The sequence below is a fragment of the Mustela erminea genome, chromosome 2 (assembly GCF_009829155.1).
Source record: "Mustela erminea isolate mMusErm1 chromosome 2, mMusErm1.Pri, whole genome shotgun sequence".
Lineage (NCBI taxonomy): Eukaryota > Metazoa > Chordata > Mammalia > Carnivora > Mustelidae > Mustela > Mustela erminea.
This window is the reverse complement of record NC_045615.1, coordinates 42,867,094-42,887,447: the sequence shown is the minus strand read 5'-3', so window position 1 is coordinate 42,887,447 and position 20,354 is coordinate 42,867,094. Positions and strand designations below refer to the sequence as shown.

At 43.8% G+C, this 20,354-nt stretch overlaps 1 pseudogene; it reads right to left on the bottom strand.

Annotated features, from left to right (window-relative positions):
* Window positions 1-17,128, bottom strand: part of LOC116582087 — a 30,111-nt pseudogene extending 12,983 nt beyond the window's left edge.
* Between the last annotated feature and the right edge of the window lie 3,226 nt (window positions 17,129-20,354).

Here is a 20,354-nt window from a genome sequence, read left to right as displayed (position 1 = left end):
TTCCAGGACATAAGATCCCATAACCATTCATCCACCAGTCATCCAGCCAGGCGTCCGTGAAAGAGATCTACTCCAAGAAGAAAATATAGACAGAGAGACAACAAATGACAGCCTTGTGTGACAAGTGCCACTTGTTACAGGAGGACGGGGGGTATGCAGGTTTGGCCAGACCTGGGCGTAGGGAGACTGGGAATGTTCCAGGAGGGTGATCATAACTATGCCACTAGAAGGGATGCTCAGAAAGACGGGGTGTGCAGGATTGGCCAGACCAGGGAGCAGGGGAACCAGAAGTGCTCCAGGAGGATGTTACAGTTGTGCCCTTGTATGGCTACACATGTCAGTGTGACTGGGCATTGGACAGACTGGAAATGACAGGGCAGGTGAGGGACGGTGTCCCTAAACTGTCTTCTGCAAAGCGAAATTTCACTAATGAAATTTCTTTCAGTACAATTTCACTTCACATGCATTTGTGAGTCCCTAAAGCTGAGTGTGTAGAACACAAAGTACGTAGTTTGCCATTTCTTTCAAGCCTAAGGTGCTGGGAGCAGAGCACACTTGATATTTCTTTTTGCTGCTTTCAGAGTATGATGACTTTTCCCACCTTTATCTCTGACCCAAGGACAGGGAACAAAGGCAACACAGATCTACACCTCAAAATGTCAATAGAAATCTGCAAACCCAAGTTCTCACAGGAGCTAAAGGTTCAGGACCACAGTGACAGAAAGAGGAGGCAGAGAGCAAGGAATCAAAAGAATACATAATACACATGTGAGCAGGCCCACTTCTCTACCTGCTGGAAGTAAGTCATGCCTAACAGGATGGAGTCATACCTGCACCTGGTCTGTCCGTTTGCTGTCCTTGAGCAGGGCAGAGGATGTGCTGAGATAGGTGTGGGTGTCAGGAGGAGATAGCCAGGTGGCCATAAATGCTACCTGCCAAGTACCTGTAGGACCAGCTCCTGGTCCTCAGCTAAGATGAAACAATAATTATGTCTAGTTACCTATTTCCTGGTACAAGTAATGTCCTCAGTGCCTTGGTGATTACATCCTCTCCCATTTTATTTTTTAAAAACACCTTAAGTAGTTAAGATTGACGTACATAATCTGTCCATAGTTAATGCATGTAACTTGACCCTGACCCTAACCCTAATCTCTTAGTTAAGATATACTCGATTTAGAATATTTCTCATAAATTAGAGCATGGTTTTTAGGAGCTAAGGAATTCAGGGACCAACCTTCTTCTGTCTTATTCTCCCTTGAATCTGGTAAATCAGAACACATTCAGCAACGTGCTATCTGGAGAGTGGCCACACGGGGGCAACAGTGAGTAAACATTGCCCCAAACTGCCCTGCAAAGCCAAATCCTCCTTCATCCTGTCAAATCTTGTTCAATGTTTACAGATTATTGTATAGATTATGAAAAGTGTGACTTTGATGATTTTTTTTAAAAACAAAACTACTTATTTCAGCCTGTTAAGAATAGAAGATGTTTTCTAAAATCTTGGAGTTGGCTAGCAGATGAAGGCCAAAAGGCTATTACTATCAAATCTATTCAGGTCTATTTAGGAAACAAGGATGAATTCTATTTCACGTCTTTTCAGGAAGAATTTATGTCGACTAGCAGCACTGAATCTACACAAAGTAGTGCAGCTCAGAGGAAAACAAAGGAGAATCAATAGCCTCCAGAAGCAGAGAAAGAGCCACACCCAGGAACAAAGACATACCATGAACACTTACTTGGCTCATGGCAATTTCAGTCTGGAGCTAGAATGTCCCCAATGCCCCTGGGGGTCATGGGTTAGGCAGAGAGCACACCTCGATGCTGCGCTGTTGTAACCCGTGACAAGCCTCCTGGTCCCTTCCCCCATGAAAAACCCCCTACCTCCTGAGGATTCCAGCCTGCTTCTTAGAACTCCTATTCCCCTTCCTGACCCCACTGTTCACTTTTCTCATCATTGCCATACGTTAGTTGGCAGAATACGTTTAACGTACAGAATACGTTTAACTACTAACTATTCTGTCATTTAAATTTTTTTTGTCATGTATGCTGTGAAACTATACCTTGCAACATCTACCCTGATGTAGAATCACCTGTTGCATTGCATTACTTAACTGTGGACTCTCAGTGCCCTCACAGTGTCATCATGGGGCTAGTGTCCTGGGCAAGGTCCTCACTAAGCCAGTTAAGCTATTTCAGTGAAGGCCTGATCCAGGCACTGCTATTTTTGTGCAAGTAAGACAGCACATCCAAAACCTTGGTTTGGGTTCAGAATCGCTCATGGTCCCTCAACCACATCAGATGACATGAGTGCACATCCTGAAGACACTTGCTACTCCAGTGTTGCCCTGGGGAACTTCCATGGAACAGCTATTGTGTCCAGTGGGGGAACTCAATAGGAGTGGGGACAATGGAAGTCAGAACTCCTGAGATAGAATCCATCTTGGAGACTGCCCAGAACTTCCTAGTTCATTCCATAGTCTTGAAAGAATCAATTAATCTAAAAACATTTTCTCATTTTAGAAATGATGAACTTCAAGCTCCGAGGAAGTGACTCTCCTAGGTCATATTGGAAATCAGCAAAAGGGCCAGACTGAGATGTGTGATGGTCTACAGCATGATTCCCAGAGTGGCTTTAGCTAGAGCTGCAATCACCCATTTATCTTTCCTGGACTCCCAGACACTCATGGGATTCTTCATGGGGCATATTCTTGGAACAAAGGTCATGTCAGAGTCATAGAAAGCTCTGACATTGGTTATAATGAGACTCCATGTAGTCAAAGGGGAGACCCAAGCCATAGGCCATCTCAGAGTTTGTCTGCAAACATATGGCTGGTGGGAAACCCACATGCTGACAGAGGGTAGAGGAAGATGGAAAAAGCTAGGGAAAGAGGGGTGCTCACGTCACATCTGGCCCCAGATGACATGGTGGTGTCCAGCAGGGCAAACTCCCAAATGCCCCCAGCAGCTTCACAGAACTAACCCCTAAAGTTTGAAGCTGAGGTTCATACATGGGTCATGAGCACTCCAGCTAACTCAGGGAAACATGACACAGGACATAATAAAGTCACAGCCTTGAGAGAGATATATTTATGGGGCAATAGCTTTCTCCAAATATATTCTGATATGGAAAAAACTCACTGATAAAACATGGATATTTTTTATTAAAAAGAAAGCCATACTTGTTGAATTAATAAATATTTATGGATTATCTACTTCATGCAAATGTATAGCTCTACTCCCACCTGGGAGCTTGCAAAGAGTATGGGTTATAATCAATGGATCAGTGATAGGACGGAATGAATGTAGACTAAGGGCTAAGAGAGTCATTCTATTTAGAGAGGCCTATTAAGGAAGTCCACTGAGAAGATGCTTTTAGCCAACACCAGAAAGACAGACCCAGTGAATTCATCTGGGAGAAGAGTCACAGAACAATTCAATTTTTCATTATTTTTTTAAATTTTTTCCATTTTTATTATCTCTCATTTATTTTTTTAAATTTTTATTAACATATAATGTATTATTAGCCCCAGAGGTACAGGTCTGTGAATCATCAGGCTTACACACTTCACAGCACTCAATATAACACATACCTTCCCCAATGTCCATAACTCTGCCACCCTCTCCCTACCCCTCTCCCCCTGGCAACTCTCAGTTTGTTTCATGAGATTAAGAGTCTCTTATGATTTGTCTCCCTCCCAATCCCATCTTATTTCATTTTTGCCTTCCTTACACCCCAAACCCCTCACTTTGCCTCTCAAATTCCTCATATCAGGAAGATTACATGATAATTGTCTTTTTCTGATTGACTGATTTCGCTCAGCATAATACCCTCAAATTCCATCCATATCATTGCAAATGGCAAGATTTCATTTCTTTTGATGGCTGCATAGTATTCCATCATATATATCCCACCTCTTCTTTATCCATTCATCTGTTGGTGGACATCTAGGTTCTTTCCATGGCTTGGCTATTGTGGACATTGCTGCTATAAACATTCAGGTGCCCGTGCCCCTTCGGATCACTACATTTGTATCTTTAGGGTAAATAGCCAGTAGTGCAATTCCTGGGTTGTAGGGTAGCTCTATTTTCAACTTTTTGAGAAACCTCCATGCTGTTTTCTAGTGGCTGCACCAGCTTGCATTCCTCCCAACAGTGTAGGAGGGTTCCCCTTTCTCTGCATCCTCACCAGCATCCATCGTTTTCTGACTTGTTAATTTTAGCCATTTTGACTGGTGTGAGGTGGTATCTCGTTGTGGTTTTGATTTGTATTTTCCTGATGCTGAGTGATATGGAGCACTTTTTCATGTGTCTGTTGGCCATCTGGATGTCTTCTTTGCAGAAACATCTGTTCATGTCCTCTGCCCATTTCTTGACTGGATCATTTGTTCTTTGGGTGTTGAGTTTGATAAGTTCTTTATAGATTTTGGATACTAGCCCTCTATCTGATATGTTGTTTGCAAATATCTCCTCCCATTCTGTCAGTTGTCTTTTGGCTTTGTTGATTGTTTCCTTTGCTGTGCAAAAGTTTTGATCTTGATGAAGTCCCAATAGTTCACTTTTACCCTTGCTTCCCTTGCCTTTGGCGATGTTCCTAGGAAGAAGTTGCTGCGGCTGAGGTCAAAGAGGTTGCTGCCTGTGTTCTCCTCAAGGATTTTGATGGATTTCTTTCTCACATTGAGGTTCTTCATCCATTTTGAGTCTATTTTCGTGTGTGGTGTAAGGAAATGGTACAGTTTCATTTTTCTACATGTGGCTGTCCAATTTTCCCAACACCATTTGTTGAAGAGACTGTCTTTTTTCCACTGGACATTCTTTCCTGCTTTGTCAAAAATTAGTTGACCGTAGAGTTGAGGGTCTATTTCTGGGCTCTCTATTCTGTTCCATTGACCTATGTGTCTGTTTTTCTGCCAGTACCATATTGTCTTGATGATGACAGCTTTGTAATAGAGCTTGAAGTCTGGAATTGTGATGCCACCAACTTTGGCTTTCTTTTTCAACAGCCCTCTGGCTATTCGAGATCTTTTCTGGTTCCGTATAAATTTTAGGGACTTCCTCAAGATCAAAACTTTTGCACAGCAAAGGAAACAATCAACAAAACCAAAAGATAACTGACAGTTGTTCCATTTCTTTGGGGAAAAAAATTGATGGTATTTTAATAGGAATTGCATTGAATGCATAGATTGCTTTAGGTAGCATAGACATTTTCACAATATTTGTTCTTCCAATCCATGAGCATGGAACATTTTTCCATTTCTTTGTGTCCTCCTCAATTTCTTTCATGAGTACATTATAGTTTTCTAAGTACGATTCTTTCTCTCTTTGGTTAGGTTTATTCCTAGGTATCTTACTGTTTGGGGAGCAATTAGAAATGGGATTGACTCCTTAATTTTTCTTTCTTCTGTCTTGTTGTTGGTGTATAGAAATGCAACTGATTTCTATATAGAAATTTCTGTATAGAAATGCACTGATTTTATATCCTGACACTTTACTGAATTCCTGTACAAGTTTTAGCACATTTGGAGTGGAGTCTTTTGGGTTTTCCACATAAATTATCATATCATCTGCAAAGAGTGATAGTTTGACCTCTTCTTTGACAATTTGGATGCCTTTAATTTCTTTTTGTTGTCTGATTACTGAGACTAGGACTTCTAGTACTATGTCGAATAGCAATGGTGATATGGACATCCCTGCCATGTTCCTGACCTTAGTGGAAAAGCTTTCAGTTTTTCTCCATTGAAAATGATATTCACTGTGGGTTTTTCATAGATGGCTTTGATGATATTGAGGTATATGCCCTCAATCCCTACACCTTGAAGAGTTTTGATCAGGAAAGGATGCTGTACTTTGTCAAAGAGGAGAGGTAGGTTGGGGGCAGAGTAGTTGGGTGATGGGTATTAAGGAGGGGACATGTGGTGATGAACCCTGGGTGTTATATGCCACTAATGAATCATTGACCATTACCTCAAAAACTATACTTTGGCTAACTGAACTTAAATTATAAATGTGAAAAACTTAAAAAAAAAAAAGCCACTGGGTGTGGTGCAAAAACAATGAATACTGTTACGCTAAAAAAAGAAAGAAAGAAAGAAAGAAAGAAAGAAAGAAAGAAAGAAAGAAAGAAAGGTGAGCTATTACAATAAATATCAAAAAATACAAGATATTGTTAAAGAATACTATGAGCAAGTAGAGGCCAACACCTTGGACAGACTAGAAGAAATGGATAAGTTTCTAAAAATAATCTAGAATGAAGTGTGAAGGGAAATAAATCTGATCAGACTGATCACTAGGAAAAGGATTGATTCGATAGTCAAATCCTCCCAAGAAACAAATGTCCAAGCCCAGACAGTTTCACTGAGGAGTTCAACCATAGAAGAATTAATACAAACCCTTCCCAAACTGATTTTTAAAAAGGAGAGAAGGGCATACATCCAAACTTATTTTATGAAGGCAGCATTAGCCTTCTACCAAAACAAGACAATGATGCTACAAGAAAAGGAAAGGCTAATATCCCTCATGAGCAGAGATGCAAAAATCCTCAACAAATTATTGGCAACATTAATTCAACAATACATCTGGAGAATCACACAACATGATCCAGTGGGATTTATTCCAGGGATGCAAGGATGATTCCGGATCTGCACATCCACCAATAGCAAACATCACCTTAAACAAAATAAAAGATAAAAATCCTAGGATTCTTACAATAAATGCAGAAAGAACATTTGACAAGATTCAATATGCATTTATAGTAAAGACTCTAAACCATCTGGGTATTGATGGAACATACCTCAACCAAACAAAGACCCTGTATGAAAATCCCACAATTGACATTATACTTGAGGGGGAAATGCTGAAAACTTTCCCACTACCAGCAAGAACAAGATAGAGATGCCCACTCTTTCCAGTTTCATTGATTATCATATCAAAAGCCCTAGCTGAACTATTTAAACAAACAAACAAAGAGATATGAAATCTAAATAGGAAAAGAAAATGGTCACTATTTGCAGATAACATGATACTATATGTAGAAATCCCTGAAGAGTCCACAAAAAAATAAATTTTCTTATTTACAAATAAATTTGAATACATCAGGTTAAACAAATTCAGTAAAGCTGCAGGATACAAAGTCAATATATGGAGACATGTCACATTTCTTTTTTTTTAAAGAATGTATTTATTTCACACCGAGAGAGACAGAGTACAAGCAGAAGAAGCAGCAGAGAGTCAGAAAAAATCAGACTCTCTGCTGAGCAGAGAGCCCAATGCCAGACTCATTCCCAGAACCCCAGTATCAAGACCTGACCTGAAGGCAGACACTTAACCGACGGAGCCACCCAAGTGTCCCAACTTGTATTTCTATATTTCTATATACTGATGACAAACTTTCACAAAGAGAAAAGAAATAAATGCCATTGACAACTGCATAAAGAAAAAAAAAAAACTAGGAATAAAAGTAACCAAGAATGAGAAAGATCTGCTATACTGAACACATGGTGGAAAAAGAAAGAAAAATATGTGCATGTTGGTGGGTGAATGTTATGGGCTAAAGATTTGGAAGATGACTCAAATAAATGGAAGCATATGTCATTCTCATTAACTAGAAGAGTTAATAATGTTAACATATCCACCATACCCAAGGCAATCTGGAGAAAGAAGAAGAGAGAGAGAGTCCAAGATGGCAGAGGAGTATGACACCTTTATTTCATCTGGCACAAAGAACTTAGCTAGAGAGCTATCACACCATTCTGAACACCTGTAAACTCAACCAGAGATCCAAGAAAAGAGTAACTGCAACTCTAGAAACAGAAGAGTAACCACTTTCCACATGGTAGGAGGTACAAAAAAGTGAGTCTAAGCTGATAGGTGGGAAGATAAACCCTGGGGGGAGGGAGCCTCTGTCAGCCAGCTACTGCCAAGTGCTAGGGGCAGCAGAGCACAAAACTGGAAATTTTAGAAGTCTGCTCTGGTGAGGGATATTGCTGTGGCGACTGGAACCCTCGATGGGACAGTGTGGTCTTGGGATCCTTGGGGTCCCAGGAAGACCAAGGGCACTTGAGGGCAGCAAAGCTCCCAGGTATCGGAGCAGGGAAGCCGGATGCAAAGAGTAATCCCAGGAGTGGACTCTAAGCTGGAGGTTGCCATAAACTGTGATTCACAGCACAGTCTGGCCACTGCTCTTTGAGAAGATAATCATACTATTTTTGGCAAAGATTATTCATTCTTATATTAAAGGTATGTTTAAACTTAGCTCTTATAGGATTATTAACTCTGAATGGGAATTAATAATACTTATGTCCTGTACCAACGTTTGCTTCCAATAAATGCGTTTTTTTTAAAGATTTTATTTATTTATTTGACAGACAGAGAGCACAAGTCAGCAGAGAGGCAGGCAGAGAGATACGAGGAAGCAGGCTCCCCGTCAAGCAGAGAGCCCGATATGGGGCTCAATCCCAGGACACCGGGATCATGACCTGAGCCGAAGGCAGAGGCTTTAACCCACTGAGCCACCCAGGCGCCCCAATAAATGCGTTTTTAAAATCAGCTATTTTATATACATATATATTATAAAATAAGGACGATTTAGAATCCACACTTTTGGGAAAAATTAAATGCATTTTAATAAACTTACCACAGAAAAAGAATATAGATATCCATCATCACAACTGAGAACATCACAAAAGAAGTCAAACAGACACAATCTGGTATCTGATGGAAGAATATACTACTACTTAAGTAGTTTTGCCCAAATATTCAACATGTTGAAAGCTATAGATCCTGGTACTCATTTACAAAAACACAGTTTTCAAACTTAATTTCTAACAAAGAGTATGAAGATGTTGCCAATGAAGTCCACAATGCATATGACTGACAGGAAAAATATTTTCCCAACAAATAAATGGTAAGACCAGAAGGAAGGAAGGAAGGAAGGAAGGGAGGAGAAAAAGAAGGAAAGAAAGAAAGAAAGAAAGAAAGAAAGAAAGAAAGAAAGAAAGAAAGAAAGAAAGAAAAGAAAAAAAGAGAGAAAGAAAGGGAGGGAAGGAGGGAGAGAGGAAGGAAGGAAGGAAGAAAGGAAAGGAGAAAGAAAGAAACCTCAGAAACTAACCCACACACATGTATGGTCTTAACTTATGACAGCAACAGAAAATATACAATGGGGAAAGGACTGTCTCTTCTGTGAATGGTACTGGAGAAACTGGACACTAAATGCAGAAGAATGTGACTTTCTTACACCATACATACAAATTATGAATGGATGAATGACTTGAACATAAGAATTAAATCCATAAACCTCCAAGAAGGAAACACAGGTAGTAAGTTTCTCAATATTGGTTTTGGGGAAGCGTCTTTTACATCAGACACAAAAAGCAAAGGCAACAAAAACAAAAATAAACAAGTGGAAGGACATCAAACTGAAATTTCTCCATGACAAAGAAACCATCAAACCCTAAAAGGCAACCTCCCCAATGAGAAAAAAATATCTGCACATCCTATGTGTGATAAGAGGCTAATATCCAAAATACACAAAACACTCCTTCAAATCCAAACCAAAACTGAATAAAAACTGGGGAGAATATGTGAATAGATACTTTCCAAAGATGGCATACAGGTGGCCACCAGACACAGAAGAAGTTGTTCAACATCATTAATTGTCATCAGGAAAACATAAGTCAGAAGCACAATCAGCTATCACCTCACAACTGAGGGAATGGCAATCATACCAGAGACAGATACCAGGTGTGGTCAAGGGTGTGTACACAAAGGGACCCTGTATACTGTTGGTGGGAATGGAAATTGGTGTGGCCACTGTGACAGATGCTGCAGAGGTTCTGGGGAAAAAACAAACACAACTACCACATGACCCAGTAATTGCTCTACTGAGTATTTCTTTGGAGAACACTAAAACACTCCCTCCAAAAGAGAGATGCATTCTCATGTTCACTGCAGCATTATTTATAATAACCAGACATGGAAACATTGACCTTGAGAGCATTATGATCAGTCACTCAGACACAGAAAGACAAACACCAGAGGGTCTCATGGACATTCAACATGAAATCCAAAAAGTACTGAATGTACATATACTGACAACAGATTGGTGGTTGCCAGATTCAGAGAAGGGGGGAAAGGGGTGAAGGTGGTCCAAGGTACCATGTTTGAGTAATAAAATCTGCAAGTCATGGAATGTTCTGTGCAGCATAGATATAAAAGCTAACCCTGCAGGATGGGGTACAGGCTTCCTTGCTACTTGAATGTACAGTGTCCTAGGAAACCTTGCACAGCAGAAATGGTGTACACTGAAAAGGGAATGACCATTCATTTCTACAGAAAAATGAGTGAACATGCTCAGACATGAAAAGTTCCTTCTCCTTGGCTCTTCTTAGGCCTCAGGACACAACATCCTAACGGATACCCAAAATAAATGGACATAAAGCACAGCAGATGCTCATAGACAAAATTCAAAGTGCTGGTGGCTGGATGAGGAGACCAATGCCCATGAAGGAGCTGGTTGGGTACACACCACCTCTGTAGTGGTTCCCCACAAAACAGATGGTGAATGTGATGCCCACTTTTTGACTTTTTCATAAGAGGGAAATCCTCTTCAGGTTTCTTCCTGCTACTAGAGCTGGGTAATAACATACATCTTTTCAAAAAGCCAAGTGTCTTACCATGAACTTTGAGAAAAGTGTGAAGACTTGTACTTGAAAGTTGCTGAGGGGGCAGAAGTTCAAAATTCTCCCAGACACAAACATCAGCATGTCCACTGTGAAAGGCAACTTCGTCAGCAGGTGGAACATGGAACACTTTCTACCCCCGGAAACCTCCTCCTTTGCCTCACTGGGGACAACCCACAGGAGCTGGGGGTTACCTCAATTCCTCCTTTCTCCCATTCCCAATATCGAACCCATTGGCAAATCCTGTGAGTTCCATCTTTGACAGGTACCCAGAATAGAACTCACCCCTCCTTCCAAGGCCACCTGTCTGGTCACACTGGAGACCATCTCTTGCCCGAGTTCCTGGAAAGTCTTCATCATTGTCCTCTCTTGGCCATCCTCAACACTTTGGCATCTGTTCTTAACACTGTAGCCAGGATAGCCCAGTGAAACAGGGTCCCATGGGGTCACAGTCCTGCAATGGCTCTCTGTCACCCTACTGTCACCTCCCTAAGGTCATGTCCTAAACTGTCTACTCTGGCCAGAGGGCCTTCCTGCTGCTCCTGGATATATCTGGTATGCTCCTGCCCCAGGACCTTTGCATATGATTTCCCTTCCATTTAGAAGGTTCTTGATGTGACATCACTCACCTTCTTTCGAAGCTAACTTAAGCTTCACCTTCCTAGTAAAGTTCCACCTGGACCCTTCATGAATAACAAGTACCACTGCCACTTCCCCATCAGCACCACAGCCCTGTCTCATGCTTTCTATCTCCAGAGCAATTATCACAAGTCACCAATCTATTTCAGCAAGGGAGAAATGGAGGCTTACTTGGGTGGTTTAACCACGAACTCCCTCCGATTTCCCAGACCAGAGCCCTGAGGGAAAATGTGATCAGAGCTCTTCCACAGCCAGGATGCCCGGGACAATGGGTCCACCCACAGAACCCTGAAGACCATCAGGGAAATGAGTCATAAGAGGAAACCACTTGCACATGAAACCTGAAAACACCTTCCTCAATTCCAGGTGAGCACACACACTTCCTACCTTTGCCTGATGTGCTCATCTGAGAAAGCTGAGCAGAGAATCATCCCAGGGTCCAAATCTCCCTCTGACCAAGGAAGGGATGCCTGGGAAACAGACATTTCTCCTCCCTGCACCAGCCACCTGGGATAGGCATCTGGCATCTTCCTGGGGTGGGCCAGAATGGTGCACCTGTCCCTCTTTCCTGGGATGTCATCACAAACCAGGCTTTGCTGCGATATTTCAGGAAGGAACCTGCAGCAGCAGCAGCAGCAGGACTCCCAGGTTCGGCCTCAGTCTCACACTGCAGGCCCCATGTGGAACTAGAGCTTCAAGGAGACTGCTTGAACCTAATGGCAGCAGCTGAGATTTCAATTCCAAATGAAAAGCGCCCTCTTCCACACAACACAGGAAAGTGGAGGATTTCTCAGGGGTGTGGCTCTGGAAGAATTGCTTCTCCTGGCTGAATTCAAAAACACCAGGCAGAGGACGCCTGTGGTGCCTCATCTGAAGAAGCAAGGGGCACACTAAGCAAGAATCCATAATGCTGCCTGTTGGGCTGCTTCCCACCAAGCCCTCTGCTGAGAGGCGGGCTTGAGAATACAACAAGAAGCAAGTTTTGTATCACAGGGACAGCAGAAGAGTTGGCCAGGGAGCAGAGCCCTGTCCCCTGAGCAAGCTCACCTGTGCATCAAGAGTGATGGCCCACTGCCATTGCCTCACAGTCTCCCAGCTATCTGATCTGACTACCCTGCCAGGCTTACACCTGATGACACAGTGAATCCTAAGATCCAGAGACTGCTTTCCACCCCAGCTCAAAGCTACTCACAGAGAAGCAAACTCCAGTCTCAGAAACATGTTCATCATTAGCTCTGGAATTCTCTGGGTTTGTCTAAACTGGCCCACCCAGGTGTCCCTTCCGAATCATTCCTCCAGTGTCCTAGGGTTTTAAGCCACCTTGGAGCCACCTGCCCTTCAAAAGTCAGGAAGGGGTCTATTTAGGCAGAGCAGCCAAGTGACTCTGTGCAGGAAACTCAGACAACATCATGCCTGAACACCAACGCTCCCAAGTCCAAGCTTCAAACCCTCACTCCCTGGGCATGGAGCACCACATCAGCATGAACACTGCTCTTTTAAATTTCTTGTTTCCCATTCTTTAAAATAAGAAGCCAAGCTCCAGTCACCACTCTATTTTTTCTTCAGAAAAGTAAGGAAAAAGACAGAATAAAACACTACATGTGCACAGCACACTTCTATTCAAATAGAGTTCCTTGTTCTTTCTCATATGGGCAGCCCGACATTACCCATACTAATGAGAGATACCACAAGCTCAGTCCTCATATATATATTGGACCTTATATTTTTCCTTTTGATATTGGTATCCCAAAGTGAATGTCTACATTGCTTTCTTAAAATAACAAGAATAATAATGGCATGGTCACATAAAGGTCTGGATCTCCATAACCAGGTGACATGGCTCTGGTTTGGATAAGGATGAAGACAAAACCTCCTCCCATGAAGCAAAGCCCACAGCTTTCGGGACCCTGACACACCTCATGGGTGAAGAGCTCCTTTGCTCCATGGAGTTGTCTGAGTGCAAAGAATACAAGCACCCTCCAGGGTTCATTCTGTTTTCTTCCTAAATTTCCCAGTTGTAAGTGTTTTACCAGGTCAGGTTTCAGAGCCCAGGATGGGCCACCAGGTGAGCAGCAATCACTCCCCACCCCACTGCCAAGGAAGGCTAAAAGGGGTTTGTGTTCCATTGGGAACAAAATGAGCCACTCCCCAGGCTCCTAAACAATGTACACTCCTCCTTCGTTACTCCCCCTCACAAAGGGCACTGCACCATGTTACAGCTCTGAGGCTGTGCTTTAAAAAAAAAAAAAATCCTTTTAAAAAAAACATTTTATTTATTTGTTTGACAGCAGGAGAGGGAGCACAAGCAAGGGGAGTGGGAATGGGAGAGAGAAAACCTGGCTTCCCGCCAAGCAGGGATCCCAATGCGTGGTTCAATCCCAGATCCTGGGATCATGACCTGAGCCAAAGGCAGATGCTGAAAACACAGTCACCCAGGTGCCCTTTAAAAATAATTTTGAAGGGGCACCTGGGTGGCTCAGTGGGTTAAAGCCTCTGCTTTCAGCTCAGGTCATGGTCCCAGGGTCCTGGGATCGAGCCCCGCATCAGGCTCTCTGCTCAGGGAGTCTGCTTCCCTTCCTCTCTCTCTGTCTGCCTCTCTGCCTACTTGTGATCTCTGTCTGTCAAATAATTTTTAAAAAAAAAATAAAAAATAATAATAATTTTGAATATCAGAAAGTGGCTCACAGAAGAGAAAAATATGAACCCCCACAAAGGATTCTTTGACTATTTCAGAAAGCTGTTTTCCCTTTGTTTAATTAAAACAGGAAAAAGAAACACACAGATGCCTCTTCCACTAGCAGGTCTGATCCACTTCAGTGACTGGAAGAAAAGCAGGAAATAAAAGAGGAACAGATGTTCTGATGACCTGTCATTTCCACCATCTAACTTTTGAAACTTCACCCACACACGAAGAATGAAGCACAAACCAACATCTTGGACTAGTAACATGGACAAGTCTCAATTGGAGTGACAGGGGAGACGATGAGGTCATGTGTGTTGGCTGAGGCTGGTGGCACAGAAGAAGGTGCTCTGCCAACTCCCCACCTGTGCTTTACCTGTCCTCAGCCAGGAATATGCTTACAGCCCTGACCTGTCACAACTGTCACACAGAGGACACACAGCCACCCCGGAGCCAGCCCTGCTCACTCATTCCTGCAGAATGCATTCCACTCTTCTCCAGAACCCATCAGCTCTACCCAGACTTGGAACTCCCCTATCTGCTGCAAAGCTCCAAGATCCTCCCCCCACTTCTTCCAAATTACCCTGACCCAGGTCTTTCATGAGAAAGGGAGAAGGCTACCTCCTAAATGGTTAACACTTCTATTCCTCTTCTGTCATATTTCTCTCCATTTAACTTTCTGCCTGGGCAAACAGAAAGTAACATATCAATGGAACATGAACATGCTCTGAGAGCTGAATCTTTCATTGCAGCTTTCCGAGGACTCCTTATGCAGTAAGACTCTAGCGTATCCTACATCACTGTGTTTGGAAACTATCATCTACATAATAGGAGAGTGAAAAATCACTCTATTTTTGCCTCACTCTTCTTGGAGCAGAACATCTTTTTCTTTTCTTCATTGACAAATTCCAGTTAGTTTCCATGCGGTGTTAATTCCTTTGCTTCAGGGGTAGGCTTTCATGATTCCTCACCTGCATAGAATAGCGAGAGCTCATCACGAGTGCCCTCCCTAATAGCCAGCACCCATTCAACCCTACCCCCAACACACCTGCCTGCTAGCAACCCTCGTTTGTGCTCTGAGGTTGTGTCTGTTTTCTTACTTGCCTATCTTCCTCCCCCCACCACTATATTCATCCATATTCTTTCTGAAATGCCAGAGTAGCGAAGTCAGTGGGTATTTGTCTTTCCTTACAGAATTTGTTTAACTTAATCCACTCTGGATGCATCTGCATCCTTGCAGATGGTAAGAATTCATTCTTTGTGAAGCTGGGTCCTACTCCATTGTATATCTATCTCCCAGATCTTCTTCCTCCATTCATCAGTGAACAGACGCTAGGGCTTCCTTCATAGTTTTGATATGGTTGATAATGCTGCTATAAACATCACGGTGCTTGGACCCCCCCTGAATGTGCATTTTTGTGTCCTTTGGGTAAATACCTAAGAGTGCAATTGCTGGATCCTAGGGTTGTTCAATTCTTAGCTTTTGGAGGAACCACGATACTCTGTTCCAGAGTGGTTGTAGCAGCCTGCATGCCCACCAACAGTGCAGGAGGGTTCTGCTTTAAGCAGAACATTACCTGCCAGCAATTTCCTAAGGAGGAAATGGAAAACCTGGGGGATAACCTGATTCACCAGCATCAGGCAAGTAGTTCCAGAAATTCACCCAGGGTTCCTGATGCCAAGCCCGTTGAAGCCACCAGCATGCCTCTATCGAGAAGAATTCTCAAAGATCTCCTTCTGACTTCACCACCAATGAAACTACAGAGAAAATATGGCATATCCAACTATCTAGATGATCCATTTAGTGAAACTAGAAAGTCAAGCTTCACTTTTAAATCGTTAAAGACTCCCTGGAATCATTTTGACTTTTGTCTCTGGTATCATTGTAACTCTTTGGATGAAAAGACTAATCAGTTAGGAAACTTCACCTCTGACAAATGATAAGACATCATCCAAGTCTCTATCTGACCTCAAAAAGCCACCTAACTCTAGATGCTGGCCTCTCCATCACAACCTATGCCCAATGGAATAAACACTGTTAGATGAAGGAACACATTTTATGTTAAAAATACACAATAGTCAATCTCATCTTCCCTTTCCAATCAAAGTGATTTCCTAGGAAAGAGATGTTCCACATACCTTCATAAACCAGAAATGAGCAGATAAAATGGGATCCCCTATAATGTTCTCTCTGCAGGGAAAATCAGGAACTCTTGCACCCACTCTAGATTGCTGACAGCTACTTCAGTTTGAATTTGTGGCTCCACTAGAGACAAGAGAAAAGCCCAGGAGGTTTGGGGTGAAAGAGAAGTTTTACCTCCCATCTTGACATGGATATGACATTGCATCCAATGTACCTGCTGATTTCTCTGAATGTTGATGTCCTGTGACAAGTTGCATGACTGACTCAGACGCTGATGTTTAAAATTTGGGGTCTCATGAAGCCAGAGTGGAGAAGTGTTGTCAGGTGGGGATAAGAAGGTACCTCTGACCTAAGGCTTGAACACCTGCTCCAGTTCCTTGAGAAGGGGAGACACATGCTTGTTTCTTAAGTAGTAATTAGCTTCATTCTAAAGTTGACCAATGCCATTATCCTTTTTTTTTTTTTTTTTTTTTTTTTTGGAGTAGTGAAGCTTCTCTCCCAAAAAAAAACACTCAACTCATCTGTTCCAAATGCAACATGAGTCAGGACTGGTTTCCTCCAGGCTCCAGGCCCTCATCTGGAGACCCCTCCTACCCCATCCTGACAACCCATTACCACCAAACTCAGGGACATGGGGCACAATGCTGAGTTGGTGGATGGCTCTAGCTCACTCCTGAACTTGGGGAAACAGGATATAAAGCTCACCACTGCCTCCTGGAGAAACAAGCTCCAGCGCATTACCTCTCAGGGTCTCTCACCCAGCACCTCACCACTGCCCTCAGTGTGAACAGGCTGTACAGAATCATCTTTGACCATCTTTTGCACTGCAGCTCGCCACTGCCTCCAGTGGTGGCAAGCAGCATTGCCATGCCTTCCAGTGACTATCTGTAGCTCACCACTCCCTCCAGTAACACGAACCTGCACTGTCAGACCTTCCAGTGTCCTGCAGTGCAGCTTGCAACATCCTCCACTGGTCTCAAGCCACACTGGCATGTCTTCCACCATCACTCAGACTGCAACTCAGCACTGCCACCAGTGGCGTAAATCCACACTGCGTTTCCTTCCCACGCCTTACACTGTATCTCTCCACTGCATCCATTGTTCGGAAGTGCCAGTGGTACATATTCCAGTGTCTCACGCACTGCAGCTCAGCCCTGCCTCCCTTGGTGGCAAGCTGAACTGCCCCATCTTTCAGCATCTGTGGCACTGGAGCTCATCACTGCCTCCAGTGGTGGAAAGGTGAATTATTAGAGCTGCTTGATGGCATGGCAGTGCAGAATTAATGTCACTGAAGGCAGTGCTGAGCTGCATTGGGAGAGCTGCTGAGAGACGTGCCAGTGCAGCTTACAGGCACTGGAGGCAGTGGTGAGCCACACTGTGAGACCCCGGAAAAAATGGAAATGTCGGTTCCCGCCCCTGGAGGCAGTGGTCAGCTGCAGTGTGAGGGATGCCAGAAGGATTTGTAGCGCTTCTGACAGCCAGGAGAGAAAGTGTTGAGATGCAGGGCGAGAACATGGATGGCGAGCCTGTGTAGCTTGTTGCCATCGGAGGCAGTGTTGAGTTGCCACTGGAAGGAGTGACAGTGAAGTACCTCGCCCCTGGAGCCACTGGTGAGCTGCAAGGAGTGGCAGTGCAGTTTTCTACCATTGGAGGCAGTGTTCAGCTGTAATGCAAGGCATGACAGACAATTTTGCAGTGCTCATTAACGCCACTAGAAGCAGTGAAGATCTGCAGTGCGAGACAATGAATGGCATGCCTGTGCTGAATATGGCCACTGGAGGCAGTGAGAGGGCTCCTACCTTGGGAAGAGTTCACAGGAAGTTTCTGGCCAATTCTCACAAGCTTTCTAACCAAACTGATATTGATTTGGCTAGAAACCTCGTGAAAATTGGCCCACATTGCCCCTTGATTAGGGCGACCCACTCGGTATTTGGAATGAGTTCTGGAGAATTGGCTGAGACCTCACGGGATTATGGGCCAAGTCTGCGCCATTCCTCTAAGGAGCCCCACTTTCCGAAGAGTCCGCCTGAGGCTTCCGGTCAATTCTCACGAGCTTCCCACCTAAATCGATACCAATTTGGGTAGAAAGCTCGTGAGAAATGGCCCGCATTGTCCGATTTGAACTGTGGGCTTGCTTAGTGTTGGGAATGAGTTCTCAGGAGGTTCTGGCCAAGACCTCTCGGGCCAAGCCTGCGTGATAGCTCTGAGGGCCCCCCGCTATTGGAAGCGAGTTTACCAGAGGTTTCTGGCCAATTCTCATGACCTTTCTACCGAAATCAATACCGACCCACATTATCTGGTGATTTGGGTCAGGAGCGTTGGGTATTTGGAACGACTTCTCTCGAGGGTGCAGCCGAGACCTCACGGGATTAGGTGCCTAGCTGTGCGATTCCCTTGAGGCCCTCCGCCATCGGAGGACAGTTTGCCAAAGGTTTCCAGGAATTTCTCACAAGTTTTTTACCCAAATTGATAGCAATTTGGATAAAAGATTCATGAAATTTGGCCTGCATTTCCCGCCATTCCGCCTGCCCGCATTCGACGTCGGAAACGAGTTCTCGCGAGGTTCCAGAGGAGACTTCGCGGGATTACTGGTGAACCCGCGTGATTGCCAAGGGGTCACCCGCTGTTTGAAGAGAGTTTGTGGGAGGTTTCCCGCCCCGAGCATTCTGCCCAAATTGAAATCGATATCGATTTGGGCAGAATGCTCGGAAGAATTGGCAGGAAGCCACTGGCAAACTCGCTTCCCATGGCGGGGGCCCTCAGGGGAGCTGCCTGGGGCTAGACTGTGGTCGAAGGCATTGCAACAAGAACCTCAGGACAAAGTGCTCCTTACGCGCCCCCCACACCGCCTGCCAGGCCCAAGTCCCCACAGAATGCCAGCCAATTCTGACGAGCTTTCTGCCCGTATCGATTTGGGCAGAAAGCTCCTGAGAATTGGTCAGAAACACCCAGCGAACTCACTTCTGGTAGCGAGGGCCCTCACGGGCGCCGCCTTCCCCGGACGGTGGTCCCGCCCAGTCACGCCGGAACCTCGTGAGAATACGCTCCAAACGCTGGGCACATGCTCCCATGGCCGGAATTGCTGCAGCATGCCGACCAGTTCTCACCAGGTTTCCGCTGATACCGAATTTCCGATATAGATATTCCAAATCGATATGGATTTGGGTGGAAAGCTCGTGAGAATTGGCTGGAAACCCCTAATGAACTCACTTCCATAGGCGCAGGCCTTCAGGGGAGCCGCCTGAGGCCCACGGTGGTGGTCCAGCGCAGTCGCGGCAGGAGCCGCATGGGAGCACGCCGTAAATGCCACGTGGTCCGAGTTTCTGCAGAATGCAGGCAAATTCTTACAACTTTTCTGCCCAAATCGAATTGGGCGCAAAGCACGCATGCGCTGCGCGCTTTTCTTCTTCTAATAAATTTTAATGAAACTTTGGCCCCTAGAAACAGTAGTTACATGTGTGGCCTCTGCTGCCGGAAGCGAGTTTGCCAGGGTTGTCAACCAGTTCTCTTTAGCTTTCTGCCCAAATCGATAGGGGAAAAGCTCATGAGAATAAGTGCGCGTGAGAACTAGAAAGGGACCGCACTGTAACTGCAATCTTTAGGGTCCAGAGCTTAATTAAAATTCATTATAATAAACATCAAGCTGACGGCCAAGCATTTCCAACAGTATTCACAGCATCTAAAGAATATGTTGGACAGTCCTCTGGAGGTTCTGTTGTAAAAGAACCTGATGCTGGCTGTACAAATCACTACTAGGATGTTATCACTACATCCTAGCTTTTCAAAGAGATTAATTTCTGTCTTTCTTAAGTCAAATAAAATTTAAATTGGTCTCCATTTATAATGTCAAATTTGTCATTTTAATGTCCCTTAGGCGCATGCCAGTAAGTTCCCTATGAGACTTGAGGATAGACAAGCTCTCAATCTTGAATGGTGTATGGGTTTGGTATTTGGTCTTTTGTTCTATAAAGGACTTTTGTCCTTCTTCATTGAGTAAACAAGTCATAGCCTTACATTTATGTATACAGCTTTTTTTCCTGATGTATTTATAGGCTTTTTGATTTTTCATTAAGTCTGTGATTTATATTTTGCTGTGATGGAATGAATATTAAAATTTATCTTTTGAGTGTCCTTTCTGAAAACAATGGAGGGACACTAAAAATTTCTTGGTTTTTTTTTTTTTTTTTTTGAGGATTAAAAAAATCTATAATAGGTTATA